A 27028-nucleotide genomic window follows, 5' to 3' on the forward strand; every position below is an offset into this window, starting at 1 on the left:
ACTTGGATGGGAGACCGCCTGGGAATACCAGGTGCTGTAAGCTTTATTGTTAAAAAAAAAAAAAAAAATAAAAAAAAGACAATGAGCTTTTCAAATAGGCGGAAATAGTCTCTTTGTTTCTTCAAAAAGCCTGAAATAGTCTCTCTGAGTTTCTTCAGAAACCCTGAAAGAGTCTCTTAAATTTTTCTTCAAAAAGCCCGATTTTGGCAGCAGATTTCGCTTACGGCCATACCACTTTGAGCACGCCCTAGTGGTAGCAGGAAGTTGTGTGGCAGTAGTTGGGAGAGGAAGGCTCTCCCCCATTTTGTTTTTTTCTATTTGTTTGTTTTGTGAGTTTTTGTTACTTTAAGTTCGCTTTTTGTTTGTTTTTTCGCTTTTTCAAACCACCTTACAGCAGCTTTGGCTGGCTGGAGGGTGGTTTTTTGTTTTTGTTTTTTTGCAAGAATGGACGGATTAACGGCAATCGACACTGGACTGGCAGGAGGAAGACGCATGGTAATCGACACTGGAATGGCAGGAGGAACACGTACGGCAAACGACAATGGACTGGCAGGAGGAACACGCACGGCAAAAGAGAATGGACTGGCAGGAGGAACACCCAAGGCAAACGACAATGGACTGGCAGGAGAGGAACACCCAAGGCAAACGACAATGGACTGGCAGGAGAAAAACGCAAGGCAAACGACAATGGACTGGCAGAAAAAAAACGCACGGCAATCGACAATGGACTGGATAATCGACCACGAGTTAGGAATGGAAACACCCGAGATGTGAGAGACAAAAACAGCGAAAGGAAATATTTAAAAGAGGCTACAGTGATTGTGAATGTGGAAAACGTGATCGAGGTAAGAGCGGAGGATATCATTAAAGCTGTAACGGAATTATGTGGACATGGTGGAATTTTAGCGCTAAGACCAAGACAAGGAAAGGAATATGAACTGACAATGGAAAAAGAAGAAATGTGTGACAAACTTACTGATGGACTGGAAATAAAAGGAGTGAAATGTGAAGTGAAAAATTTGCAAAACAGAGACTATGTTGTTTCCTTCATGCACCTGCCCGTCTATCTTGATGATGACGAAATTCTAGAAAAATTGGAAGGATGGAGAGTTACTCCCATCTCGAAAATAAAAAGAAGATGCTATCCGGGCACTGACATAGAGGACGGAACAAGGTTCCTAAAGGTCTGGTTCCCCAAAGAGGTGGCATCGCTGCCGTATAGCACTAAGCTGGAAACACCGGAAGGGCCACAGTATTTTAGGGTGGTGCACAGTCACCAGGTGAAGACCTGTCGGCTGTGCACGAGCCCAGAACACCTACTGAAAGACTGCCCTGAGTTCAAGTGCTATAAATGTGAGGAGAGGGGACATTTTGCACGAGACTGCAATGCTGTCAGGTGCCCGGATTGCAGAGAAACATTAAATAAATGCGACTGTGGGATGGAGGAAGAGGAAGGAGGTAGGGAAAATCAGGTAGACGGACAGGTGCATGAAGGAAACAACGAGGAGGAAGGACAAACTGATGAAGGACAACAGGAAGAAAGCCTACAACAAGAAATGGAAGGAGCAGTGAGAATCAGAGAGGAAGGAGAACAAGAGAACGATAAAGAACAAACAATGGAGCAGGACAATCAAGGGACAGTTATGGACATTTCGGACAATTCTAAAAGTTACCTGGATGATGAGGAGAAAGATGGACATGAAAAGAAGGATCAAAGCGGGACTGAAAGTGAAGAAGAAACAACGATGGACAAAGACAGGGAGGGGAAAGGACAATTAAGGAGAAGACTAGTAAAGGTAAAACCAAATATAAGTAACGCAAGGAAAAAGACTATTTTAAAGATCTTAGATAAAAGTGAAAATAGGTTTGATGTGTTAAAGGATCTGGAGGGAGAAGATGAAGATTAATGGTTTTTAAGTATTTATTTGTTTTTCTTTTAATGGCTTTTAGTTGTGTTACTTTTAATGCCAGAGGACTTTTAGATGTAAGAAAATTTGAGAAACTGAAAGAAATGTTCAAGAATGAAGATGTGATTTTATTACAAGAAACCAACTGGAGGGAAGGTTTTATGACTGAAATAAGAAAAAGATGGAACGGAGAGATTTTATATAATAATGGGGATGATAGGCAGGGCAGAGGTGTAGCGGTTTTAATAAAGGAAAACAGAGGTGTAACATGTAAGAAAATATACAATGATAAAGAAGGGAAATGTATGGTGGTAGAAATGATTTTTGAAGGAAAAGCAATAGTTGTGGTTAATGTTCATGCGCCAAATGAAGAAAATGAAAAGAAAGAGTATTTTAGTATGTTAAGAGAATTTTTAAAGGATTACAAAGAAGTCATTATGATGGGTGATTTTAATACTGTTTTTAGCAAAATTGAAATGGGTGAGGGAATGGTTTTTAAAAGTGACAAAGGAAGAAAAGAGTTGAAATTATTAATGGAAGAAAACAACATGGTTGATATATGGCGAGAAAGAAATGGAAAAATTAGAGAATATTCAAGGAGGCAATTAGTGGGGAATTTTATGTGTAAAACAAGAATTGATTTTATATTATGTACAAGGAATGTGGAAGGATTTATTGGTAGTATGAAATATGAGTTATCAAGCCTAAGTGACCATAAACCAATTTTTATGCACCTAGACTGGAGTTCAATGAAAAAAGGGCCGGGAGTATGGGTTTTAAATACAGAGATTTTAAAGAATGAAGATTATGTCTTAAGTGTTAAAGAAATTATTGAAACAGAAAAGAAGAACGAAATGTACAGTGAAGATAAAAGAATATGGTGGGAAAATACAAAATATTTAGTTAAAAAGTTTACAATCAAGTACTGCAAGCTAATACAGAAAAGCAAGAGAAACAAGGAGAGAGAAATAAGAGAAAATTTGAAAAAAGAATTAAATGAGAATGGGGAAGATATACAAAAAATAAAAGAATTAGAGGGAAAATTGAAAGAAATGGAAGAGGAGAAATATGAAGGAGCTAGACTAAGAAGTAAGGCAAAATACACGGTGGAGGGTGAAAAATGTACAAAGTTTTTCTTCGATCTAGAAAAAAGTAGAGGGAAAGCGAAAATGATAAAAGAAATAAGAGGAAATAATGGAGTAGTTGTGGAAACAAACGAGGAAATTCTAAAAGAAATAAAAGCATACTATGAGAATTTGTTTAGTGCAGAGGGAGTGAAAGAAGAAGAGAAACTGGAGTTACTGAAACAAATAAAAACAACAGTTGGGGAACAAGACAAAAAAGAGTGTGATGAAGATATAGGAGAAGAAGAGATAAAAAGAGCAATAAGTGAATTAAACAAAAAGAAAAGTCCGGGTATAGATGGTTTGGGGAGTGAATTTTATATAGTTTTAAAAGATTTTTTAACTAGCATTTTAAAAGAAGTATATGTAGATGTTTTTAACAAAGGAGAACTGAATCAAAGAATGGGAATGGGTTTAATGAGTTTGATATACAAGCGAAAAGGAGAGAAGATAGATTTGAAGAATTACAGACCAATTACGATGTTGAATACTGACTTAAAGATTTTGTCGAAAATTTTAGCAAACAGATTGAAGGAAGTAATGCCGAGTATAATTAAAACCAATCAAGTGTACGGAGTGAAAGGAAGAGACATAGCAGACACAACAATAAGTATAAAAGATACAATAAGATACATAAATGACAAGAACAAAGAAGGTTATATAATTAGTTTAGATTTTGAAAAAGCGTTTGACAGAGTGGAACATGAATTTTTATTTGATATTTTAAAAAGTTTTGGATTTGGAGGGAATTTTATTAAATGGATACAAATTTTATACAAAGGCGCAGTAACAAAAATTAAATGTAATGGCTTTTTAACAGAGTGTTTTAAAATAACTAGATCAATAAGGCAAGGATGTCCACTTTCAGCTCTTTTATATTCGTTAGTTTCTGAACCGCTAGGTCTGGCCATAAAACAGGAAAAGAGAATTAAGGGAATAAGTGTTGAGGGAGAAAAGAACAAAATATTTCAATATGCGGATGATACTACAATGATAGTAAAGGATCTAGAGAGTGTGAAAAAAGCAATGATAATCGTAGACGTGTTTTGTAAGGGATCAGGAGCAAAAGTAAATGCAGACAAAACAGTGTACATGAGATTTGGTGGGGCAAAAGAATTGACAAATAGTTTTGCTTTTAAGGAAACAAAAGAAATAAAGATTTTAGGTGTTTTAATGGGAATGGATGAAAAAAAGGTAGGAGAAACAATGTGGGAGGAATTATTAGGGGGTATTGAAAGGAGGATGAACTTTTGGAAACTGAGAACTTTATCTTTGAAGGGGAAGGTTTTAATTCTGAATGTTTTAATGGTTTCAAAATTATGGTATGTTTTATATGTGTCATCCATGCCATTGTGGGCAGAAAAAAGGCTGAAAAAATGTTTTTTAGATTTTTTATGGGAAGGGAAGCCAGCAAGAATTGCATACAATACATTGATAGGAGCAGTTGAGAAGGGAGGTTTGGGCTTAATGGATTTTGAACAAAGAAAGAATAGTTTAAGAGTAAAAATAATACAAAAGTACTTAGACGAAGAAAAGAAAACAGCGTGGAAAAAAACAATGGAATATTTTTTAAGTAAATGTGGGAATTTTAGTCTTGGGGATAATATACTGTGGATGAGAGCAAAGAAATGGATGACAGAGGGGTTGCCAAATTTTTACAAGGAACTGATGAGCGCCTGGGGTAAATTTTTAAGTAATGTACATTTTAATCCACAAGGTAGAGAGGACATTTTAAATCAGCCTTTATTCTTAAACAACGGCATTTTAAATCAAGGAAAGGAGATTTTTTTTTAAGAAGTGGTGGGAGCTGGGAATTACAAGAGTAAGAGATGTTTTATATGAATTTAAAGAGGGATTTTTACCAGTGCAATATATTGTAGACGTAATGGAGGAGGCAAAGGAGGATTTTAGCAGACAGGAGATAATAAACAAATATGAAATAATCAAAAAGGCAATACCCAAAGACTGGATAAAAAGGATTGAAAGCATGGAAGTGGGGAAAAATGGGAAAGAAGTGTATGTGAAGTTGGGAGAAAAATTGTATGGTTTTAAAACATGTACGGTGAAGATGTTTTATGGGTTTTTTAGAGATGGTGTTTTTAAAGAGCCGATTGTAAATGGATACTGGGTGCAGAAATTCAAAGATCTAAGAGAAGAGTGTATATGGAGAAATATGAGGGGGAGGTGTGTGGAAACAAAATTGGGATGTTTGGAGTATTTTATAAGGCATAAAGTGGTTTTTACTGAGGCTATTTTAAATAAAATAGGAATTGAAGAAAACGCTCTGTGTAAAGTGTGCCAGGAAAAGGAAGAGTGGATTTTACATATGTTTTTATATTGTAAAGAATTGGAGGAATTTTTAAGGAAATGCAAAGTTTTAATTAAAGATTTGACTGAGGAGTGGGATGAAAGTGTAATGGAATGGAACAGAGTGGTGATGTTTGGTTGGGAAAAAAAGTGTCAAAACAAAAGTTTTATTAATCTGTGTGTAATGCTAATGAAAAGTGCAATATGGGAGAGAAGAACTGTGGCTAAAAAGGAAAAAATTGTGTTGGATGTTTGGACTGTGTTTAAAAGGAAAACTGAATTATATTTTGAAAGATTGTATGTGTATTTTAGAGGTGAAAATATGTTGGATGCTTTTTATGATGTTTTTACCCCAAAAGTGTGTTGTGTTTTAAAAGATTTAATGTGGAAGCTGCCGGGAACCGAAGGAGATTTTTAATGTATGTATGTAAATGAAAGATGTGATGAAGAGATGATTGTATAATAACAACTGTATTTGTATTGATTCAATTTTATTGTATTTTATTGATTGAAATTTCTTAATAAAAAAAAAAAAAAAAAATCACTTTCGCCTCACACGTGAAAGGTCCCCAGTTCGAAACTGGGCGGAAACTTTGGGTGGTAGTTGCTAAAATTTCTTATGTGGTTTTCTGTTGAGCAGGTCAGTACACTTGCAGGGCGATTTGCGGTGTAAACTCTTTAGAAAAGGACTAAAACAAAACAAACGACCATTGAGGTTTCCTGTAGAGTAATAAAGAATGTTTCGTCTGCCACCAAAAATAGCAGCTTTTTGCCATTTTAAGAACACTGGGCAGTCTATTGTTTCAGTCGCTTTTGAACAAGCGTACGCTAGAAGAGGTCGGACTGTTTTTCAAATCACGTTTCCGTAGTGTAGTGGTTATCACGTTCGCTTTACACGCGAAAGGTCCTCAGTTCGAAACTGGGCGGAGACAAGTGAAGCCGTTTTTAATATATATGCTGAAATTCGCTACAAAGTCCTTGGACTTTTGAAATAGGTGAAGGCCATCGTACCAAGGAGCTGTAGGCAGACTGCCATTCCGAATGAGCTCTTATCTGTTGTTTGTGGAATTTACACAGATTGTCACATTGCTTGCAGGAAAGATTATGGGATGGAGCCATCTTCGAAAAAAGCACATGTGACAAGTCACGAGGTTTCTGTAGTGTAGTGGTCATCATGTTCGCCTAACACGCGAAAGGTCCTCGGCTCGAAACCGAGCAGAAACAGCAGTCGGGTTTTGACAGAAAATTTAAACTGTTTGCCACAATAGGAGGGTTCAGCTCACTTTTCCTTTATACACTTTTTAACAAGCGTGCACCAGAAGATTTCTGTATGCACCCAGAAGACATGTTTCCGTAGTGTAGTGGTTATCACGTTCGCCTCACACGCGAAAGGTCCCCAGTTCGAAACTGGGCGGAAACTGTGGGTGGTAGTTGCTAAAATTTCTTATGTGGTTTTCTGTTGAGCAGGTCAGTACACTTGCAGGGCGATTTGCGGTGTAAACTCTTTAGAAAAGGACTAAAACAAAACAAATGACCATTGAGGTTTCCTGTAGAGTAATAAAGAATGTTTCGTCTGCCACCAAAAATAGCAGCTTTTTGCCATTTTAAAAACACTGGGCAGTCTATTGTTTCAGTCGCTTTTGAACAAGCGTACGCTTTTGAAATAGGTGAAGGCCATCGTACCAAGGAGCTGTAGGCAGACTGCCATTCCGAATGAGCTCTTATCTGTTGTTTGTGGAATTTACACAGATTGTCACATTGCTTGCAGGAAAGATTATGGGATGGAGCCATCTTCGAAAAAGCACATGTGACACATCATGAGGTTTCTGTAGTGTAGTGGTCATCACGTTCGCCTAACACGCGAAAGGTCCTCGGTTCGAAACTGAGCAGAAACAGCAGTCGGGTTTTGACAGAAAATTTAAACTGTTTGCCACAATAAGAGGGTTCAGCTCACTTTTCCTTTATACACTTTTTAACAAGCGTGCACCAGCAGTTCTCTTACGAGAGGTTCTCTCGTATTGCGTAAGCTAGCTTACGCTGCGGGAAAGATTCATCTTTGCTGAGAATTTGAAGCCAAAAAATTATTTCATAATTTGTATCCATTTAACAACGCAGTTCCTCTGCGGCAGACCTTGAGCAGGCTAGCTAGCAGCTCATTGGTTCGCTCAGAGAGAACTGCTTAAGCCTATGGGAGAGCGGGGCTGAACCCGCTTCCAATGATAAGCGCCCGCGCGCTCATTGCGTCATGGCCCGCCAGAATGGGCGTGGCTATGGTGTATATAACAGTCTCTCCCAGGCTTATATGTTGATTCATTTCATCTTCAGGGAGCTACACGCTTCTGCTGTCTTGAGAAAAGCCGTCGCCGTCGAGAAGGCATCACTCTAGCGAGGTCCCGGACCCTGAAGAAGCCGGCCGTCTTCGCCACCTTCAGCCGCCCTGCAAGCTAGCGCCATCCGACGACTGTATCCTTCTCTCATATTTCTAAAAGAGCGCGAGCGTCTTTTTAAAGATGCCTCGCTTCGCCTGCGGCTCTTGCCGCGCTCCTCTCGAGGACGGAGACCGCCATGTCATTTGCGCTCTCTGCCTGGGACTCGAGCACGCGGAACTCGCCCTCGCTGATAGAGGATGCGACTTCTGTGAGAGCCTGCCGTTGTCGTCCCTGCGGGCACGACTTCTGGCGGCTAAATTCGCTCCCGCGCCGCCTCTCTCTTCGCCGCGGAAGAAGAAACGCCGCGCCCAGAGGCCACCGGAGCCCCCTGCGGAACCATGCGGGCCGCCGCCTCCCGCTTCCCGCTCTCCCTCCCCGCCCCAGCCGGACATACAGTTGCCGCCGAGTGGCCGCTCTGTCGCTTCCGATGACGCCGCTGAGGAGAAGGATTCCTGTTCACTGCTCGCGTCAGACAGTGAGGAATGGTCGGACCGAATGCGGCCGGACCGCCGTCAAAGCTTCACCCTCTGCCAGTCCCCGTTGTTTCGCCGACTGCTGTAGTGTTTACCGCCACAAACAAGCCGGTGTCCCAGCCCGCTTGCGAGCGACAAAAAAACGTTTTTACGGCTACCCAGAGAAATCTCAAAAAGAGAAAATATGCCAGTTGTGTAGAAAATGTGCCCACAATCATGTGTTCACCCATACACACAAGCATAACATATCCCGTGTCTCTCTCAGAGCCCCCCTACATGAAGCGGGCACAGCCCGCTCTAGTATCAGAGAACATAAACACGCCCACGAGCTCATGCGCGTGTCCCCTCTCTGCTCGCTCTGTTTCACGGCCCATAGACTCCTCTCTGAGTGTAAGTCCCGTTGCCACACACATTCAAAGCGCGCCCACACACTGTGTCCAGCCCGCTATGTGCAGCAATCAGGGCGATATAGCCATTCGGCCACTAGCCGCATGCTCCAAAGCGTGGGAAGCCATTCCAGGCATTTCCCCGTGGGTGCTAAGCATTATAAAGAACGGCTATCTGCTACAGTTTCGCCGCCGCCCGCCTCGTTCGCGCGCTTGGCTCGAATCTACTGTCAGCCCGCTGGCCGCCAACACGCTCCGCTCAGAAATTGCGACGCTGTTGCAAAAGGGCGCTATAGAGAGAGTCCCGCCATCTATGACCGAGTCGGGGTTTTACGGCCGTTATTTTCTGGTTCCCAAGAAAGACGGCGGCCTCAGACCGATTTTAGATCTCAGGTTTTTGAACAAAGTGCTCATGAAGAGACCGTTCAAGATGCTCACTATCAGGAAACTCCTCGCGCAGGTGCGCCAGGGGGACTGGTTCATCTCTCTAGACCTGAAAGACGCCTATTTTCAGATCCAGATAAATCCCCGTCACAGGCCATTCTTACGTTTCGCCTTCGAGGGTCATGTTTATCAATACGCCGTTCTCCCGTTCGGCTTATCCCTGGCGCCCCGTACCTTCACGAAGTGTATGGATACGGCGCTCGCCCCCCTGCGGAGCCAGGGGCTGCGCATATTGAATTATCTGGACGACTGGCTGATTTTGGCTCAATCACGGACGGAGCTTCTGCCGCACCGCGCAGTTCTCCTCGACCATCTGAAAACGCTGAGCCTCTCTGTCAACTGGACGAAGAGCTCCCTTCAACCCAGTCAATCGATTTCCTTCCTAGGAATAGATTTGAACTCGGTCACAATGACGGCTCGCCTGTCTACACAGCGCGCGCGCAGTGTTCAGCGACTAGCCGCCTCTTTTCAGATGGGCACCCGCACACCTCTGAAAACTTTTCAGAGGATGCTGGGTTACATGGCCTCAGCCTCCGCTGTGCTTCAGCTGGGCCTTCTGCACATGCGCCCGCTTCAGCTCTGGTTAAAAAGCCGTGTACCCCACCGCGCGTGGAACACGGGCCGCCAGCTGATCAGGGTTACGCAGACATGTCTCACGGCACTGCAGCCATGGACAGTAGCAGAATGGTTTCGGCGAGGCGTCACGATCGTCGATGGGGACCTTTTCCCGCCGAAAGGTTATCTCGACAGACGCATCCAACACGGGTTGGGGTGCGGTCTGCGAGGGCTCACCGGCCTTCGGCCATTGGTCGACTCAGGAAAGCCCCTTGCACATAAACTGTCTGGAAATGCTTGCGGTCGAGAACGCGCTCTCGCGCTTCCTCCCGCTCATTCGGGGACACCACGTCCTGATCCGTTCGGACAGCATGGCTGTGGTCTCCTATCTCAACCGTCAGGGCGGTGTCAGATCCAGGAATCTCTTCCTGCTGACACACCGCATTCTAGTTTGGTCTCAGAGCCGCCTGCTCTCGCTCAGAGCGACGCATGTGCCGGGCCAACTGAACGACGGTCCAGACATACTGTCCAGGAACCTCATCTCCACAGGAGAATGGTCCCTGAACACACAAACGGTCCAAATACTGTGGCGGCTATTCGGCAGAGCAGAAGTGGACCTCTTCGCGTCAGAAGAAAACGCTCACTGCCCAATATTTTTTTCAAGGAGCGAGGATGCGCTAGCCCAGGAATGGCCTCGCCGCCCGCTCTATGCATTCCCTCCAATCGCTCTGCTACCGCAGGTAATTCAGAGGATCAGGGACACACGCCACTCGGTGCTCCTCATAACCCCGCGCTGGGAGAGTCAGACTTGGGTTCTGGAGCTCACTCAGCTGTCACAGACAGCCCCGTGGCCCATCCCAGTCAGAGCAGATCTCCTCTCTCAAGCTCGCGGCACGATCTGGCACCCCCATCCACAGCGCTGGGCGCTACATGCATGGGTGATCAACGACTATTCGTCGATTTGCCAGAGGGAGTAAGAAACACTATCATACAGGCTAGAGCACCTTCCACGAGAAGGCTCTATGCGTCTAAATGGTCTGTGTTCTCAAAATGGTGCACCGACAAAAATCTGGACCCACGGTCGTGCGAGGTGCCGTCTTTGCTTGTTTTCCTTCAGGAGATGCTGGACAAGGGCAGGTCCCCCTCCACTCTCAAGGTTTACGTGGCAGCCGTCGCGGCGTTCACTGAACCCCGACGCGCTCAGTCCCTGGGCAAAGACGAGTTAGTCATCCGCTTCCTCAGGGTCAGATTGTCAGATTTTACAACTTGGAAGTTCCCGCCTTGCAGGCAAAAGTACTAGCCGTCTAACGATCAGCTCCCTAAGAAGCTGCATTACTGGGAGTCCCTCACACAACCGGTTCGCCCCTTGTGCTCCCCTTAGATGCTTATGTATACACTTCATGTGCCCGCTCTGCCGGCTTCATATTACATTCACTCCACGTTAATAATCCCCCGGTATCTCCCCGGGATTCATGAGTGGATTCATAGCGCGCACGGCGTTGACCAGGTGTTCCCGCAGCGTAAGCTAGCTTACGCAATACGAGAGAACCTCTCGTAAGAGAACGAATCGGTTACCTAACGTAACCTCGGTTCTCTCTAGATGAGGGAACGAGTATTGCGTTCCCGGCCGTGCTTGCGCTACTAGCGTTTCGCTTCACGCTGAAATAAATCAACATATAAGCCTGGGAGAGACTGTTATATACACCATAGCCACGCCCATTCTGGCGGGCCATGACGCAATGAGCGCGCGGGCGCTTCTCATTGGCAGCGGGTTCAGCCCCGCTCTCCCATAGGCTTAAGCAGTTCTCTCTGAGCGAACCAATGAGCTGCTAGCTAGCCTGCTCAAGGTCTGCCGCAGAGGAACTGCGTTGTTAAATAGATACAAATTATGAAATAATTTTTTGGCTTCAAATTCTCAGCAAAGATGAATCTTTCCCGCAGCGTAAGCTAGCTTACGCAATACTCGTTCCCTCATCTAGAGAGAACCGAGGTTACATTAGGTAACCGATTCGATTTCTGTATGCGCCCAGAAGACAAGTTTCCCTAGTGTAGTGGTTATCACGTTCGCCTCACACGCGAAAGGTCTCCAGTTCGAAACTGGGCGGAAACTTTGGGTGGTAGTTGCTAAAATTTCTTATGTGGTTTTCTGTTGAGCAGGTCAGTACACTTGCAGTGTACAAAACAAATGACCATTGAGGTTTCCTGTAGAGTAATAAAGAATGTTTCGTCTGCCACCAAAAATAGCAGCTTTTTGCCATTTTAAGAACACTGGGCAGTCTATTGTTTCAGTCGCTTTTGAAATAGGTGAAGGCCATCGTACCAAGGAGCTGTAGGCAGACTGCCATTCCGAATGAGCTCTTATCTGTTGTTTGTGGAATTTACACAGATTGTCACATTGCTTGCAGGAAAGATTATGGGATGGAGCCATCTTCGAAAAAAGCACATGTGACCAGTGGTGGAATGTAACGAAGTACAAATACTTCGTTACTTTACTTAAGTACATTTTTCACGTATCTGTACTTTACTTAAGTAGAATCAATAGTGCATACTTTTTACTTTTACTTCGTTACATTTTGCAGCAAGTATTATACTTTCTACTCCACTACATTTCTACAACGTTCTGTTACATTTTCGTTACATTTTCTGATCAGTTTTCCCCTCTGCCAAAACGTCATCCTGACCGTCCGTTCATCGCACGTTTCTGTCTCACCAGTGAAGTTTGGTTGCCATAGATATATCAACCCAGTCACACTAAATGCGTCTCTATAGCACGCAGTGTGTTTATCGTGCAATTTATATGCAAAAATTAGTTTTTACATGCATAGGAAACGCATTGGTAGGTTTAGTAGTGATGTGGGGTGCGTGTGTATTATACGTTTGGTTAGGATTAGTATGGCAAGCCAAGAGGTTCAGAATTACGCCAGAAATGAATCGCGTTTACAGCCAAACGCCGTCATATACGGCGTTTTAACATAATATGTGTGTTTATATATATATATATATATACCGTATATAGTAAGGGTATATAGTAAGCTTGATGTGTATATTGCCTAATTGCAAGCTTGTTCAGAAATGGTGACAAAAACTTAAAATATAACTGCTTTTCCATCATATTGAACATCTTTATATGAGTATTAGGTTGAATGAGTTAGAATTAACTGTTTTATTAATCATTAGAATATAGACATTAAGATAATAAATTGTTATGCAAGTACTTTTACTTTTAATACTTAAAGTACATTTAAAATCAGGTACTTTTTACTTTTTACTTAAGTAGGGTTGTCATTATGGTACTTCTACTTTTACTAAAGTAAATATCTCTCTGGTTATTTGTACTTTTACTTAAGTACTGAGATTCAGTACTTCCTCCACCACTGCATGTGACACATCATGAGGTTTCTGTAGTGTAGTGGTCATCACGTTCGCCTCACACGCGAAAGGTCCCCAGTTCGAAACTGGGCGGAAACTGTGGGTGGTAGTTGCTAAAATTTCTTATGTGGTTTTCTGTTGAGCAGGTCAGTACACTTGCAGGGCGATTTGCGGTGTAAACTCTTTAGAAAAGGACTAAAACAAAACAAATTACCATTGAGGTTTCCTGTAGAGTAATAAAGAATGTTTCGTCTGCCACCAAAAATAGCAGCTTTTTGCCATTTTAAGAACACTGGGCAGTCTATTGTTTCAGTCGCTTTTGAAATAGGTGAAGGCCATCGTACCAAGGAGCTGTAGGCAGACTGCCATTCCGAATGAGCTCTTATCTGTTGTTTGTGGAATTTACACAGATTGTCACATTGCTTGCAGGAAAGATTATGGGATGGAGCCATCTTCGAAAAAAGCACATGTGACACATCATGAGGTTTCTGTAGTGTAGTGGTCATCACGTTTGCCTAACACGCGAAAGGTCCTCGGTTCGAAACCGAGCAGAAACAGCAGTCGGGTTTTGACAGAAAATTTAAACTGTTTGCCACAATAGGAGGGTTCAGCTCACTTTTCCTTTATACACTTTTTAACAAGCGTGCACCAGAAGATTTCTGTATGCGCCCAGAAGACATGTTTTCGTAGTGTAGTGGTTATCACGTTCGCCTCACACGTGAAGGTCCCCAGTTTGAAACTGGGCGGAAACTGTGGGTGGTAGTTGCTAAAATTTCTTATGTGGTTTTCTGTTGAGCAGGTCAGTACACTTGCAGGGCGATTTGCGGTGTAAACTCTTTAGAAAAGGACTAAAACAAAACAAATGACCATTGAGGTTTCCTGTAGAGTAATAAAGAATGTTTCGTCTGCCACCAAAAATAGCAGCTTTTTGCCATTTTAAGAACACTGGGCAGTCTATTGTTTCAGTCGCTTTTGAACAAGCGTACGCTAGAAGAGGTCGGACTGTTTTTCAAGTCACGTTTCCGTAGTGTAGTGGTTATCACGTTCGCTTTACACGCGAAAGGTCCTCAGTTCGAAACTGGGCGGAAACAAGTGAAGCCGTTTTTAATATATATGCTGAAATTCGCTACAAAGTCCTTGGACTTTTGAAATAGGTGAAGGCCATCGTACCAAGGAGCTCTAGGCAGACTGCCATTCCGAAGGAGCTCTTATCTGTTGTCACGCCCGGCTTTGCCGTGTTGGGTGTGCTCACTCCACCATGGATAGTATTATGTTTGGGCCGTTCCTCTCCTCCCAGTCTGAAGGGGGAGCTGTTTGTTTTAGGTCCATCCGACAACAGCTGATTGGAGGGACTATTTAAAAACATCTCCTGTCGGTTGTTTGGTCTGCTCTGTGCTGCGCGGCTCGGCATTGCTCGGGTCTCCATGCTGGTGGCAGCAGCATCATCCCACTTCTTTTTGCTTTGTATGCATTACACATAGTCTACACTTTACTGATCTGCAACACACTTTTGATTAGTTTTATTTCATTTCTCATTTACTGACTTGTTACATTTATTGATCTAAATTATGATTTCATCGTATAATTTAATGTTTAATAAATTATGTTTGCTTTAACTTAACAAACGGTGTAGTCTCCCCTATGTCATTGCTACTGTGAGCCAGGTAGTCGTGACATATGGGGGCTCGTCTAGCCATTTGGATCCCCAATTGTAAGTAGACTACTATAATTCGCAATATTGTGTAGGCTGGGTTGCGTGGGTAGTGCTACGTCATTGGTTCACATTTTGTGAATGACACGTACCGGTGATCAGCTGATAGTAGTCTAATCAGCTGGCACGCGTGCGTTGTGATTGTTTGTTGGGGAGTTCAGCATCGGGTGTTCAGTTAATGAATTTAATGTTACTTTAGTAGGTTGATCGCTAAAAGTTAGTTCTTTGGTTGTGAAAAAAGTTGGGAGTAGGTTATTTGCGCAGTTTAGAGCAATTTTTGCCAACCATAGTTTGTTTGTTGAGTTTGAGTGGCGAAGTGTGTTTGTATGTCTACTTGTGTTGCAGGATGACAGTTTACGGAGCCTGTTTTATCCCCAATTAGTGCGCTTAGGCGTTGTGGGTTTAGGTTGCTGGTCACTGAAGTCTGAACGAGGGCACCGCCGTGGAGCACCGGCTGAATTGACTTTTGTCGGGACAGTACGATTCCATCGGTATTGGTGAGTAAATGAGCCTTGTTCTTGGACTTAGTGTGAAGATAGGTTAGAATAGTAGGGGGGTAAATGTTTAGGGGGAAACTCCGTTGTTGTCCTGTAACATGAGCTGCATTCCGCTTCACCCGATGTAATTTGTGTGGTTGGAATTGTTTAGTAACCCGAAAGACGTTGAGGTTTAGTTTTGATTATTTGACTGGATTTATTGCTGTTGGGTGTTTATAGACCATAGCCTGGTTTGATTGTGATGGGTGACTCGTAATTTAAGTTGTAATAATGAGTACACTTGAGGCGTTTTTGGCTGCTCCTTCAGTGGTCTTGCTTGCGGCGTTGAAAATTAAACAATTGCATAGTGTGGCTAAGCACTATAAAATTGATGTAACATTGCCGAGGGGAGCTAAGAAGCATGAGCTGCTTGACTTTATTCGTGCGTGTTTGATTGACAATAACGTGTTACCTGACGAGAAATTACCGGAGCGCTATGGTCAGGGAGAGTCGAGTTCAGATAGTGAGCCCACTCCGAGTTTGTTTGTGGACCCACAGCCAAAATCCAGTATATTAACATTTGAACAGCAAGTCGAAATGTTAAAACTACAACATGATTTGCAAGAAAAAAAAAAAATATTGGAATTGGAACAAGAATTAGCAAGGAAAAAATTAGATGATGAGTTGTCTCAAAGAAGGCTTGATAACGAAATGGACCTTAAAAGGTTAGAAGCTGCACAGAAAGACAAGGATCGTGAGTTGGAATGGGAAAGGCTTAAGAATTTAGAGCAGGAACGTGAGATTGAGCGTACTAGGCTGCAATTAGTAGCTGAAGGTAAACTTGGCAAATCGCAGCAATCTGGCCTGGCCGGTATGATCAAGTTCCTGCCTAAATTTAATGAGCACGATCCAGATGTGTTTTTTTCGTTATTTGAGAATATTGCTACTGAGCAAAAATGGAGTGATGAGGATAAAATTGTATTGTTACAAACTTTGTGGCTTTGTGGCTTTACCGTCTTCTGAAAAGAGGGTCTATCGATCCGTTAAGACAGCTGTCTTAAAGTGTTATGAGTTAATTCCCGAGGCTTATAGACAGCGTTTTCGATCATGGAAAAAGTCAGACAAGCAGACTTACGCTGAATGGGCTGGTGAATTAACCAGTTTTTTTCATCGTTGGCTTACAGCTGAAGAGGTTGATTCTTTTGATGAGTTGTGTGATATTATAATATTGGAACAGCTTAAGAACACATTGCCTGATCGCATAGCTACTTATATTAGCGAACATCACGTGAAAACAGCAGCAGATGCTGCTGTTCTTGCTGATAATTTTTCTCTCATACACAAGACTCCAGCTCGTGATTTTTGTCCGCGTCCTAACATTAATTACAAAGAACGTCGCTATAGTTGTGTTAATACGGACACATCTGTGTTTTCAAGCGCACGTGGTAAACCATCAGATTTCGATATTAAAACCGACTGTAATTACTGTTTTGGGAAAAATCATTGGAAAAAAAATTGCCCGGTGTTATTGGAGCGAAATCGGGGGAAGGTTGATGGAGGAAAAATTGGTCTCTGTACCTCATCTGTTCCCGGTGTGCGCTCAGGGAGTAAAGATAAGAAAATTCCAGAAAAGACATTGGATCGTGCACAATGTACTGCGTCAGTTGATAAAGGTAATGTACAGAGTGATGAGTTTGAATTTTCTGCATCTATGATAACGGATTATGCACCGTTTGTTACGGAGGGTTTTGTGGCATTGGTTGGAGACGCACGTCGCGTTCCAGTGAAAATTCTGCGTGATACGGGTGCATCAGAAAGTTTCATTTGTCAATCTGTCTTGCCTTTCTCGTCTGAATCTGATACAGGAAATTGTGTTTTAATACGGGGAATTGTCTGTTGTACACCTTGTCACATTGTCTGTTGAACACCTTTCGCGTGTTAGGCGAACGTGATGACCACTACACTACAGAAACCTCATGATGTGTCACATGTGCTTTTTTCGAAGATGGCTCCATCCCAGGGCAAAAATTTTGAAATAGGTGAAGGCCATCGTACCAAGGAGCTGTAGGCAGACTGCCATTCCGAATGAGCTCTTATCTGTTGTTTGTGGAATTTACACAGATTGTCACATTGCTTGCAGGAAAGATTGTGGGATGGAGCCATCTTCGAAAAAAGCACATGTGACACATCATGAGGTTTCTGTAGTGTAGTGGTCATCACGTTCGCCTAACACGCGAAAGGTCCTCGGCTAGAAACCGAGCAGAAACAGCAGTCGGGTTTTGACAGAAAATTTAAACTGTTTGCCAAAATAGGAGGGTTCAGCTCACTTTTCCTTTATACACTTTTTAACAAGCGTGCACCAGAAGATTTCTGTATGCGCCCAGAAGACATGTTTTCGTAGTGTAGTGGTTATCACGTTCGCCTCACACGCGAAAGGTCCCCAGTTTGAAACTGGGCGGAAACTGTGGGTGATAGTTGCTAAAATTTCTTATGTGGTTTTCTGTTGAGCAGGTCAGTACACTTGCAGGGCGATTTGCGGTGTAAACTCTTTAGAAAAGGACTAAAACAAAACAAATGACCATTGAGGTTTCCTGTAGAGTAATAAAGAATGTTTCGTCTGCCACCAAAAATAGCAGCTTTTTGCCATTTTAAGAACACTGGGCAGTCTATTGTTTCAGTCGCTTTTGAACAAGCGTACGCTTTTGAAATAGGTGAAGGCCATCGTACCAAGGAGCTGTAGGCAGACTGCCATTCCGAATGAGCTCTTATCTGTTGTTTGTGGAATTTACACAGATTGTCACATTGCTTGCAGGAAAGATTATGGGATGGAGCCATCTTCGAAAAAAGCACATGTGACACATCATGAGGTTTCTGTAGTGTAGTGGTCATCACGTTCGCCTAACACGCGAAAGGTCCTCGGTTCGAAACCGAGCAGAAACAGCAGTCGGGTTTTGACAGAAAATTTAAACTGTTTGCCACAATAGGAGGGTTCAGCTCACTTTTCCTTTATACACTTTTTAACAAGCTTGCACCAGAAGATTTCTGTATGCGCCCAGAAGACATGTTTTAGTAGTGTAGTGGTTATCACGTTCGCCTCACACGCGAAAGGTCCCCAGTTTGAAACTGGGCGGAAACTGTGGGTGGTAGTTGCTAAAATTTCTTATGTGGTTTTCTGTTGAGCAGGTCAGTACACTTGCAGGGCGATTTGCGGTGTAAACTCTTTAGAAAAGGACTAAAACAAAACAAATGACCATTGAGGTTTCCTGTAGAGTAATAAAGAATGTTTCGTCTGCCACCAAAAATAGCAGCTTTTTGCCATTTTAAGAACACTGGGCAGTCTATTGTTTCAGTCGCTTTTGAAATAGGTGAAGGCCATCGTACCAAGGAGCTGTAGGCAGACTGCCATTCCGAATGAGCTCTTATCTGTTGTTTGTGGAATTTACACAGATTGTCACATTGCTTGCAGGAAAGATTATGGGATGGAGCCATCTTCGAAAAAAGCACATGTGACACATCATGAGGTTTCTGTAGTGTAGTGGTCATCACGTTCGCCTAACACGCGAAAGGTTCGAAACCGAGCAGAAACAGCAGTCGGGTTTTGACAGAAAATTTAAACTGTTTGCCACAATAGGAGGGTTCAGCTCACTTTTCCTTTATACACTTTTTAACAAGCGTGCACCAGAAGATTTCTGTATGCGCCCAGAAGACATGTTTTCGTAGTGTAGTGGTTATCACGTTCGCCTCACACGCGAAAGGTCCCCAGTTTGAAACTGGGCGGAAACTGTGGGTGATAGTTGCTAAAATTTCTTATGTGGTTTTCTGTTGAGCAGGTCAGTACACTTGCAGGGCGATTTGCGGTGTAAACTCTTTAGAAAAGGACTAAAACAAAACAAATGACCATTGAGGTTTCCTGTAAAGTAATAAAGAATGTTTCGTCTGCCACCAAAAATAGCAGCTTTTTGCCATTTTAAGAACACTGGGCAGTCTATTGTTTCAGTCGCTTTTGAAATAGGTGAAGGCCATCGTACCAAGGAGCTGTAGGCAGACTGCCATTCCGAATGAGCTCTTCTCTGTTGTTTGTGGAATTTACACAGATTGTCACATTGCTTGCAGGAAAGATTATGGGATGGAGCCATCTTCGAAAAAAGCACATGTGACACATCATGAGGTTTCTGTAGTGTAGTGGTCATCACGTTCGCCTAACACGCGAAAGGTCCTCGGTTCGAAACCGAGCAGAAACAGCAGTCGGGTTTTGACAGAAAATTTAAACTGTTTGCCACAATAGGAGGGTTCAGCTCACTTTTCCTTTATACACTTTTTAACAAGCTTGCACCAGAAGATTTCTGTATGCGCCCAGAAGACATGTTTTAGTAGTGTAGTGGTTATCACGTTCGCCTCACACGCGAAAGGTCCCCAGTTTGAAACTGGGCGGAAACTGTGGGTGGTAGTTGCTAAAATTTCTTATGTGGTTTTCTGTTGAGCAGGTCAGTACACTTGCAGGGCGATTTGCGGTGTAAACTCTTTAGAAAAGGACTAAAACAAAACAAATGACCATTGAGGTTTCCTGTAGAGTAATAAAGAATGTTTCGTCTGCCACCAAAAATAGCAGCTTTTTGCCATTTTAAGAACACTGGGCAGTCTATTGTTTCAGTCGCTTTTGAACAAGCGTACGCTAGAAGAGGTCGGACTGTTTTTCAAATCATGTTTCCGTAGTGTAGTGGTTATCACGTTCGCTTTACACGCGAAAGGTCCTCAGTTCGAAACTGGGCGGAAACAAGTGAAGCCGTTTTTAATATATATGCTGAAATTCGCTACAAAGTCCTTGGACTTTTGAAATAGGTGAAGGCCATCGTACCAAGGAGCTGTAGGCAGACTGCCATTCCGAAGGAGCTCTTATCTGTTGTTTGTGGAATTTACACAGATTGTCACATTGCTTGCAGGAAAGATTATGGGATGGAGCCATCTTCGAAAAAAGCACATGGGACACATCATGAGGTTTCTGTAGTGTAGTGGTCATCACGTTCGCCTAACACGCGAAAGGTCCTCGGCTCGAAACCGAGCAGAAACAGCAGTCGGGTTTTGACTGAAAATTTAAACTGTTTGCCACAATAGGAGGGTTCAGCTCACTTTTCCTTTATACACTTTTTAACAAGCGTGCACCAGAAGATTTCTGTATGCGCCCAGAAGACATGTTTTCGTAGTGTAGTGGTTATCACGTTCGCCTCACACGTGAAAGGTCCCCAGTTTGAAACTGGGCGGAAACTGTGGTTGGTAGTTGCTAAAATTTCTTATGTGGTTTTCTGTTGAGCAGGTCAGTACACTTGCAGGGCGATTTGCGGTGTAAACTCTTTAGAAAAGGACTAAAACAAAACAAATGACCATTGAGGTTTCCTGTAGAGTAATAAAGAATGTTTCGTCTGCCACCAAAAATAGCAGCTTTTTGCCATTTTAAGAACACTGGGCAGTCTATTGTTTCAGTCGCTTTTGAACAAGCGTACGCTTTTGAAATAGGTGAAGGCCATCGTACCAAGGAGCTGTAGGCAGACTGCCATTCCGAATGAGCTCTTATCTGTTGTTTGTGGAATTTACACAGATTGTCACATTGCTTGCAGGAAAGATTATGGGATGGAGCCATCTTCGAAAAAAGCACATGTGACACATCATGAGGTTTCTGTAGTGTAGTGGTCATCACGTTCGCCTAACACGCGAAAGGTCCTCGGCTCGAAACCGAGCAGAAACAGCAGTCCGGTTTTGACAGAAAATTTAAACTGTTTGCCACAATAGGAGGGTTCAGCTCACTTTTCCTTTATACACTTTTTAACAAGCGTGCACCAGAAGATTTCTGTATGCGCCCAGAAGACATGTTTTCGTAGTGTAGTGGTTATCACGTTCGCCTCACACGCGAAAGGTCCCCAGTTTGAAACTGGGCGGAAACTGTGGGTGGTAGTTGCTAAAATTTCTTATGTGGTTTTCTGTTGAGCAGGTCAGTACACTTGCAGGGCGATTTGCGGTGTAAACTCTTTAGAAAAGGACTAAAACAAAACAAATGACCATTGAGGTTTCCTGTAGAGTAATAAAGAATGTTTCGTCTGCCACCAAAAATAGCAGCTTTTTGCCATTTTAAGAACACTGGGCAGTCTATTGTTTCAGTCGCTTTTGAAATAGGTGAAGGCCATCGTACCAAGGAGCTGTAGGCAGACTGCCATTCCGAATGAGCTCTTATCGGTTGTTTGTGGAATTTACACAGATTGTCACATTGCTTGCAGGAAAGATTATGGGATGGAGCCATCTTCGAAAAAAGCACATGTGACACATCATGAGGTTTCTGTAGTGTAGTGGTCATCAAGTTCGCCTAACACGCGAAAGGTCCTCGGTTCGAAACCGAGCAGAAACAGCAGTCGGGTTTTGACAGAAAATTTAAACTGTTTGCCACAATAGGAGGGTTCAGCTCACTTTTCCTTTATACACTTTTTAACAAGCGTGCACCAGAAGATTTCTGTATGCGCCCAGAAGACATGTTTTCGTAGTGTAGTGGTTATCACGTTCGCCTCACACGCGAAAGGTCCCCAGTTTGAAACTGGGCGGAAACTGTGGGTGGTAGTTGCTAAAATTTCTTATGTGGTTTTCTGTTGAGCAGGTCAGTACACTTGCAGGGCGATTTGCGGTGTAAACTCTTTAGAAAAGGACTAAAACAAAACAAATGACCATTGAGGTTTCCTGTAGAGTAATAAAGAATGTTTCGTCTGCCACCAAAAATAGCAGCTTTTTGCCATTTTAAGAACACTGGGCAGTCTATTGTTTCAGTCGCTTTTGAACAAGCGTACGCTTTTGAAATAGGTGAAGGCCATCGTACCAAGGAGCTGTAGGCAGACTGCCATTCCGAATGAGCTCTTATCTGTTGTTTGTGGAATTTACACAGATTGTCACATTGCTTGCAGGAAAGATTATGGGATGGAGCCATCTTCGAAAAAAGCACATGTGACACATCATGAGGTTTCTGTAGTGTAGTGGTCATCACGTTCGCCTAACACGCGAAAGATCCTCGGTTCGAAACCGAGCAGAAACAGCAGTCGGGTTTTGACAGAAAATTTAAACTGTTTGCCACAATAGGAGGGTTCAGCTCACTTTTCCTTTATACACTTTTTAACAAGCTTGCACCAGAAGATTTCTGTATGCGCCCAGAAGACATGTTTTAGTAGTGTAGTGGTTATCACGTTCGCCTCACACGCGAAAGGTCCCCAGTTTGAAACTGGGCGGAAACTGTGGGTGGTAGTTGCTAAAATTTCTTATGTGGTTTTCTGTTGAGCAGGTCAGTACACTTGCAGGGCGATTTGCGGTGTAAACTCTTTAGAAAAGGACTAAAACAAAACAAATGACCATTGAGGTTTCCTGTAGAGTAATAAAGAATGTTTCGTCTGCCACCAAAAATAGCAGCTTTTTGCCATTTTAAGAACACTGGGCAGTCTATTGTTTCAGTCGCTTTTGAACAAGCGTACGCTAGAAGAGGTCGGACTGTTTTTCAAATCACGTTTCCGTAGTGTAGTGGTTATCACGTTCGCTTTACACGCGAAAGGTCCTCAGTTCGAAACTGGGCGGAAACAAGTGAAGCCGTTTTTAATATATATGCTGAAATTCGCTACAAAGTCCTTGGACTTTTGAAATAGGTGAAGGCCATCGTACCAAGGAGCTGTAGGCAGACTGCCATTCCGAATGAGCTCTTATCTGTTGTTTGTGGAATTTACACAGATTGTCACATTGCTTGCAGGAAAGATTATGGGATGGAGCCATCTTCGAAAAAAGCACATGTGACACATCACGAGGATTCTGTAGTGTAGTGGTCATCACGTTCGCCTAACACGCGAAAGGTCCTCGGCTCGAAACCGAGCAGAAACAGCAGTCGGGTTTTGACAGAAAATTTAAACTGTTTGCCACAATAGGAGGGTTCAGCTCACTTTTCCTTTATGCACTTTTTAACAAGCGTGCACCAGAAGATTTCTGTATGCACCCAGAAGACATGTTTCCGTAGTGTAGTGGTTATCACGTTCGCCTCACACGCGAAAGGTCCCCAGTTCGCAACTGGGCGGAAACTGTGGGTGGTAGTTGCTAAAATTTCTTATGTGGTTTTCTGTTGAGCAGGTCAGTACACTTACAGGGCGATTTGCGGTGTAAACTCTTTAGAAAAGGACTAAAACAAAACAAATGACCATTGAGGTTTCCTGTAGAGTAATAAAGAATGTTTCGTCTGCCACCAAAAATAGAAGCTTTTTGCCATTTTAAGAACACTGGGCAGTCTATTGTTTCAGTCGCTTTTGAAATAGGTGAAGGCCATCGTACCAAGGAGCTGTAGGCAGACTGCCATTCCGAATGAGCTCTTATCTGTTGTTTGTGGAATTTACACAGATTGTCACATTGCTTGCAGGAAAGATTATGGGATGGAGCCATCTTCTAAAAAAGCACATGTGACACATCATGAGGTTTCTGTAGTGTAGTGGTCATCACGTTCGCCTAACACGCGAAAGGTCCTCGGTTCGAAACCGAGCAGAAACAGCAGTCGGGTTTTGACAGAAAATTTAAACTGTTTGCCACAATAGGAGGGTTCAGCTCACTTTTCCTTTATACACTTTTTAACAAGCGTGCACCAGAAGATTTCTGTATGCGCCCAGAAGACATGTTTTCGTAGTGTAGTGGTTATCACGTTCGCCTCACACGCGAAAGGTCCCCAGTTTGAAACTGGGCGGAAACTGTGGGTGGTAGTTGCTAAAATTTCTTATGTGGTTTTCTGTTGAGCAGGTCAGTACACTTGCAGGGCGATTTGCGGTGTAAACTCTTTAGAAAAGGACTAAAACAAAACAAATGACCATTGAGGTTTCCTGTAGAGTAATAAAGAATGTTTCGTCTGCCACCAAAAATAGCAGCTTTTTGCCATTTTAAGAACACTGGGCAGTCTATTGTTTCAGTCGCTTTTGAAATAGGTGAAGGCCATCGTACCAAGGAGCTGTAGGCAGACTGCCATTCCGAATGAGCTCTTATCGGTTGTTTGTGGAATTTACACAGATTGTCACATTGCTTGCAGGAAAGATTATGGGATGGAGCCATCTTCGAAAAAAGCACATGTGATACATCATGAGGTTTCTGTAGTGTAGTGGTCATCACGTTCGCCTAACACGCGAAAGGTCCTCGGTTCGAAACCGAGCAGAAACAGCAGTCGGGTTTTGACAGAAAATTTAAACTGTTTGCCACAATAGGAGGGTTCAGCTCACTTTTCCTTTATACACTTTTTAACAAGCGTGCACCAGAAGATTTCTGTATGCGCCCAGAAGACATGTTTTCGTAGTGTAGTGGTTATCACGTTCGCCTCACACGTGAAAGGTCCCCAGTTTGAAACTGGGCGGAAACTGTGGGTGGTAGTTGCTAAAATTTCTTATGTGGTTTTCTGTTGAGCAGGTCAGTACACTTGCAGGGCGATTTGCGGTGTAAACTCTTTAGAAAAGGACTAAAACAAAACAAATGACCATTGATGTTTCCTGTAGAGTAATAAAGAATGTTTCGTCTGCCACCAAAAATAGCAGCTTTTTGCCATTTTAAGAATACTGGGCAGTCTATTGTTTCAGTCGCTTTTGAAATAGGTGAAGGCCATCGTACCAAGGAGCTGTAGGCAGACTGCCATTCCGAATGAGCTCTTATCTGTTGTTTGTGGAATTTACACAGATTGTCACATTGCTTGCAGGAAAGATTATGGGATGGAGCCATCTTCGAAAAAAGCACATGTGACACATCATGAGGTTTCTGTAGTGTAGTGGTCATCACGTTCGCCTAACACGCGAAAGGTCCTCGGTTCGAAACCGAGCAGAAACAGCAGTCGGGTTTTGACAGAAAATTTAAACTGTTTGCCAAAATAGGAGGGTTCAGCTCACTTTTCCTTTATACACTTTTTAACAAGCGTGCACCAGAAGATTTCTGTATGCGCCCAGAAGACATGTTTTCGTAGTGTAGTGGTTATCACGTTCGCCTCACACGCGAAAGGTCCCCAGTTTGAAACTGGGCGGAAACTGTGGGTGATAGTTGCTAAAATTTCTTATGTGGTTTTCTGTTGAGCAGGTCAGTACACTTGCAGGGCGATTTGCGGTGTAAACTCTTTAGAAAAGGACTAAAACAAAACAAATGACCATTGAGGTTTCCTGTAGAGTAATAAAGAATGTTTCGTCTGCCACCAAAAATAGCAGCTTTTTGCCATTTTAAGAACACTGGGCAGTCTATTGTTTCAGTCGCTTTTGAACAAGCGTACGCTTTTGAAATAGGTGAAGGCAATCGAACCAAGGAGCTGTAGGCAGACTGCCATTCCGAATGAGCTCTTATCTGTTGTTTGTGGAATTTACACAGATTGTCACATTGCTTGCAGGAAAGATTATGGGATGGAGCCATCTTCGAAAAAAGCACATGTGACACATCATGAGGTTTCTGTAGTGTAGTGTTCATCACGTTCGCCTAACACGCGAAAGGTCCTCGGTTGAAACCGAGCAGAAACAGCAGTTGGGTTTTGACAGAAAATTTAAACTGTTTGCCACAATAGGAGGGTTCAGCTCACTTTTCCTTTATACACTTTTTAACAAGCGTGCACCAGAAGATTTCTGTATGCGCCCAGAAGACATGTTTCCGTAGTGTAGTGGTAATCACGTTCGCCTCACACGCGAAGGGTCCCCAGTTCGAAACTGGGTGGAAACTGTGGGTGGTAGTTGCTAAAATTTCTTATGTGGTTTTCTGTTGAGCAGGTCAGTACACTTGCAGGGCGATTTGCGGTGTAAACTCTTTAGAAAAGGACTAAAACAAAACAAATGACCATTGAGGTTTCCTGTAGAGTAATAAAGAATGTTTCGTCTGTCACCAAAAATAGCAGCTTTTTGCCATTTTAAAAACACTGGGCAGTCTATTGTTTCAGTCGCTTTTGAACAAGCGTACGCTTTTGAAATAGGTGAAGGCCATCGTACCAAGGAGCTGTAGGCAGACTGCCATTCCGAATGAGCTCTTATCTGTTGTTTGTGGAATTTACACAGATTGTCACATTGCTTGCCGGAAAGATTATGGGATGGAGGCATCTTCGAAAAAGCACATGTGACACATCATGAGGTTTCTGTAGTGTAGTGGTCATCACGTTCGCCTAACACGCGAAAGGTCCTCGGTTCGAAACCGAGCAGAAACAGCAGTCGGGTTTTGACAGAAAATTTAAACTGTTTGCCACAATAGGAGGGTTCAGCTCACTTTTCCTTTATACACTTTTTAACAAGCGTGCACCAGAAGATTTCTGTATGCGCCCAGAAGACATGTTTTCGTAGTGTAGTGGTTATCACGTTCGCCTCACACGCGAAAGGTCCCCAGTTCGAAACTGGGCGGAAACTTTGGGTGGTAGTTGCTAAAATTTCTTATGTGGTTTTCTGTTGAGCAGGTCAGTACACTTGCAGGGCGATTTGCGGTGTAAACTCTTTAGAAAAGGACTAAAACAAAACAAATGACCATTGAGGTTTCCTGTAGAGTAATAAAGAATGTTTCGTCTGCCACCAAAAATAGCAGCTTTTTGCCATTTTAAGAACACTGGGCAGTCTATTGTTTCAGTCGCTTTTGAACAAGCGTACGCTTTTGAAATAGGTGAAGGCAATCGTACCAAGGAGCTGTAGGCAGACTGCCATTCCGAATGAGCTCTTATCTGTTGTTTGTGGAATTTACACAGATTGTCACATTGCTAGAAGAGGTCGGACTGTTTTTCAAATCAAGTTTCCTTAGTGTAGTGGTTATCACGTTCGCTTTACACGCGAAAGGTCCTCAGTTTGAAACTGGGCGGAAACAAGTGAAGCC

At 43.0% G+C, this 27028-nt stretch overlaps 39 non-coding genes across 39 annotated transcripts in view; all 39 read left to right on the forward strand.

Annotated features, from left to right (window-relative positions):
* Positions 1–43, forward strand: part of LOC130091959 (5S ribosomal RNA) — a 119-nt gene extending 76 nt beyond the window's left edge. Inside the window, exon 1 of the ribosomal RNA XR_008807888.1 lies at positions 1–43. This exon is cut by the window's left edge and continues 76 nt beyond it. This is a non-coding gene — a ribosomal RNA (5S ribosomal RNA).
* A 6154-nt stretch (positions 44–6197) lies between these two features.
* On the forward strand, positions 6198–6270 carry trnav-uac (transfer RNA valine (anticodon UAC)). Its single transcript has one exon. It is a non-coding gene; the product is annotated as a tRNA-Val (tRNA).
* A 219-nt stretch (positions 6271–6489) lies between these two features.
* Positions 6490–6562, forward strand: trnav-aac (transfer RNA valine (anticodon AAC)). Its single transcript has one exon. It is a non-coding gene; the product is annotated as a tRNA-Val (tRNA).
* A 123-nt stretch (positions 6563–6685) lies between these two features.
* Positions 6686–6758, forward strand: trnav-cac (transfer RNA valine (anticodon CAC)). Its single transcript has one exon. It is a non-coding gene; the product is annotated as a tRNA-Val (tRNA).
* Positions 6759–7160: 402 nt separating this feature from the next.
* Positions 7161–7233, forward strand: trnav-aac (transfer RNA valine (anticodon AAC)). Its single transcript has one exon. It is a non-coding gene; the product is annotated as a tRNA-Val (tRNA).
* Positions 7234–11662: 4429 nt separating this feature from the next.
* Positions 11663–11735, forward strand: trnav-cac (transfer RNA valine (anticodon CAC)). Its single transcript has one exon. It is a non-coding gene; the product is annotated as a tRNA-Val (tRNA).
* A 1285-nt stretch (positions 11736–13020) lies between these two features.
* On the forward strand, positions 13021–13093 carry trnav-cac (transfer RNA valine (anticodon CAC)). Its single transcript has one exon. It is a non-coding gene; the product is annotated as a tRNA-Val (tRNA).
* A 385-nt stretch (positions 13094–13478) lies between these two features.
* On the forward strand, positions 13479–13551 carry trnav-aac (transfer RNA valine (anticodon AAC)). Its single transcript has one exon. It is a non-coding gene; the product is annotated as a tRNA-Val (tRNA).
* A 123-nt stretch (positions 13552–13674) lies between these two features.
* Positions 13675–13746, forward strand: trnav-cac (transfer RNA valine (anticodon CAC)). Its single transcript has one exon. It is a non-coding gene; the product is annotated as a tRNA-Val (tRNA).
* Positions 13747–14012: 266 nt separating this feature from the next.
* trnav-uac (transfer RNA valine (anticodon UAC)) lies at positions 14013–14085 on the forward strand. Its single transcript has one exon. It is a non-coding gene; the product is annotated as a tRNA-Val (tRNA).
* Positions 14086–17376: 3291 nt separating this feature from the next.
* trnav-aac (transfer RNA valine (anticodon AAC)) lies at positions 17377–17449 on the forward strand. The gene has a single exon. It is a non-coding gene; the product is annotated as a tRNA-Val (tRNA).
* Positions 17450–17572: 123 nt separating this feature from the next.
* On the forward strand, positions 17573–17645 carry trnav-cac (transfer RNA valine (anticodon CAC)). Its single transcript has one exon. It is a non-coding gene; the product is annotated as a tRNA-Val (tRNA).
* A 403-nt stretch (positions 17646–18048) lies between these two features.
* Positions 18049–18121, forward strand: trnav-aac (transfer RNA valine (anticodon AAC)). Its single transcript has one exon. It is a non-coding gene; the product is annotated as a tRNA-Val (tRNA).
* Positions 18122–18244: 123 nt separating this feature from the next.
* On the forward strand, positions 18245–18317 carry trnav-cac (transfer RNA valine (anticodon CAC)). The gene has a single exon. It is a non-coding gene; the product is annotated as a tRNA-Val (tRNA).
* A 574-nt stretch (positions 18318–18891) lies between these two features.
* On the forward strand, positions 18892–18964 carry trnav-cac (transfer RNA valine (anticodon CAC)). Its single transcript has one exon. It is a non-coding gene; the product is annotated as a tRNA-Val (tRNA).
* A 385-nt stretch (positions 18965–19349) lies between these two features.
* On the forward strand, positions 19350–19422 carry trnav-aac (transfer RNA valine (anticodon AAC)). The gene has a single exon. It is a non-coding gene; the product is annotated as a tRNA-Val (tRNA).
* Positions 19423–19545: 123 nt separating this feature from the next.
* Positions 19546–19618, forward strand: trnav-cac (transfer RNA valine (anticodon CAC)). Its single transcript has one exon. It is a non-coding gene; the product is annotated as a tRNA-Val (tRNA).
* A 266-nt stretch (positions 19619–19884) lies between these two features.
* trnav-uac (transfer RNA valine (anticodon UAC)) lies at positions 19885–19957 on the forward strand. The gene has a single exon. It is a non-coding gene; the product is annotated as a tRNA-Val (tRNA).
* A 219-nt stretch (positions 19958–20176) lies between these two features.
* Positions 20177–20249, forward strand: trnav-aac (transfer RNA valine (anticodon AAC)). Its single transcript has one exon. It is a non-coding gene; the product is annotated as a tRNA-Val (tRNA).
* A 123-nt stretch (positions 20250–20372) lies between these two features.
* Positions 20373–20445, forward strand: trnav-cac (transfer RNA valine (anticodon CAC)). The gene has a single exon. It is a non-coding gene; the product is annotated as a tRNA-Val (tRNA).
* Positions 20446–20848: 403 nt separating this feature from the next.
* trnav-aac (transfer RNA valine (anticodon AAC)) lies at positions 20849–20921 on the forward strand. The gene has a single exon. It is a non-coding gene; the product is annotated as a tRNA-Val (tRNA).
* A 123-nt stretch (positions 20922–21044) lies between these two features.
* Positions 21045–21117, forward strand: trnav-cac (transfer RNA valine (anticodon CAC)). The gene has a single exon. It is a non-coding gene; the product is annotated as a tRNA-Val (tRNA).
* Positions 21118–21502: 385 nt separating this feature from the next.
* On the forward strand, positions 21503–21575 carry trnav-aac (transfer RNA valine (anticodon AAC)). The gene has a single exon. It is a non-coding gene; the product is annotated as a tRNA-Val (tRNA).
* A 123-nt stretch (positions 21576–21698) lies between these two features.
* trnav-cac (transfer RNA valine (anticodon CAC)) lies at positions 21699–21771 on the forward strand. Its single transcript has one exon. It is a non-coding gene; the product is annotated as a tRNA-Val (tRNA).
* Positions 21772–22174: 403 nt separating this feature from the next.
* Positions 22175–22247, forward strand: trnav-aac (transfer RNA valine (anticodon AAC)). Its single transcript has one exon. It is a non-coding gene; the product is annotated as a tRNA-Val (tRNA).
* Positions 22248–22370: 123 nt separating this feature from the next.
* trnav-cac (transfer RNA valine (anticodon CAC)) lies at positions 22371–22443 on the forward strand. The gene has a single exon. It is a non-coding gene; the product is annotated as a tRNA-Val (tRNA).
* Positions 22444–22709: 266 nt separating this feature from the next.
* Positions 22710–22782, forward strand: trnav-uac (transfer RNA valine (anticodon UAC)). The gene has a single exon. It is a non-coding gene; the product is annotated as a tRNA-Val (tRNA).
* A 219-nt stretch (positions 22783–23001) lies between these two features.
* On the forward strand, positions 23002–23074 carry trnav-aac (transfer RNA valine (anticodon AAC)). The gene has a single exon. It is a non-coding gene; the product is annotated as a tRNA-Val (tRNA).
* A 123-nt stretch (positions 23075–23197) lies between these two features.
* On the forward strand, positions 23198–23270 carry trnav-cac (transfer RNA valine (anticodon CAC)). The gene has a single exon. It is a non-coding gene; the product is annotated as a tRNA-Val (tRNA).
* A 385-nt stretch (positions 23271–23655) lies between these two features.
* trnav-aac (transfer RNA valine (anticodon AAC)) lies at positions 23656–23728 on the forward strand. The gene has a single exon. It is a non-coding gene; the product is annotated as a tRNA-Val (tRNA).
* A 123-nt stretch (positions 23729–23851) lies between these two features.
* On the forward strand, positions 23852–23924 carry trnav-cac (transfer RNA valine (anticodon CAC)). Its single transcript has one exon. It is a non-coding gene; the product is annotated as a tRNA-Val (tRNA).
* Positions 23925–24309: 385 nt separating this feature from the next.
* Positions 24310–24382, forward strand: trnav-aac (transfer RNA valine (anticodon AAC)). The gene has a single exon. It is a non-coding gene; the product is annotated as a tRNA-Val (tRNA).
* Positions 24383–24505: 123 nt separating this feature from the next.
* trnav-cac (transfer RNA valine (anticodon CAC)) lies at positions 24506–24578 on the forward strand. Its single transcript has one exon. It is a non-coding gene; the product is annotated as a tRNA-Val (tRNA).
* Positions 24579–24963: 385 nt separating this feature from the next.
* trnav-aac (transfer RNA valine (anticodon AAC)) lies at positions 24964–25036 on the forward strand. Its single transcript has one exon. It is a non-coding gene; the product is annotated as a tRNA-Val (tRNA).
* A 123-nt stretch (positions 25037–25159) lies between these two features.
* On the forward strand, positions 25160–25232 carry trnav-cac (transfer RNA valine (anticodon CAC)). Its single transcript has one exon. It is a non-coding gene; the product is annotated as a tRNA-Val (tRNA).
* A 598-nt stretch (positions 25233–25830) lies between these two features.
* trnav-cac (transfer RNA valine (anticodon CAC)) lies at positions 25831–25903 on the forward strand. The gene has a single exon. It is a non-coding gene; the product is annotated as a tRNA-Val (tRNA).
* Positions 25904–26305: 402 nt separating this feature from the next.
* On the forward strand, positions 26306–26378 carry trnav-aac (transfer RNA valine (anticodon AAC)). The gene has a single exon. It is a non-coding gene; the product is annotated as a tRNA-Val (tRNA).
* Positions 26379–26501: 123 nt separating this feature from the next.
* Positions 26502–26574, forward strand: trnav-cac (transfer RNA valine (anticodon CAC)). The gene has a single exon. It is a non-coding gene; the product is annotated as a tRNA-Val (tRNA).
* Positions 26575–26946: 372 nt separating this feature from the next.
* On the forward strand, positions 26947–27019 carry trnav-uac (transfer RNA valine (anticodon UAC)). Its single transcript has one exon. It is a non-coding gene; the product is annotated as a tRNA-Val (tRNA).
* The last annotated feature ends 9 nt before the right edge of the window (positions 27020–27028 follow it).

The sequence above is a fragment of the Rhinichthys klamathensis genome, unplaced genomic scaffold (genome assembly GCF_029890125.1).
Source record: "Rhinichthys klamathensis goyatoka isolate OS25496 unplaced genomic scaffold, OSU_Roscu_1.1 h1tg000173l_1, whole genome shotgun sequence".
Taxonomy (NCBI): Eukaryota; Metazoa; Chordata; class Actinopteri; order Cypriniformes; family Leuciscidae; genus Rhinichthys; species Rhinichthys klamathensis.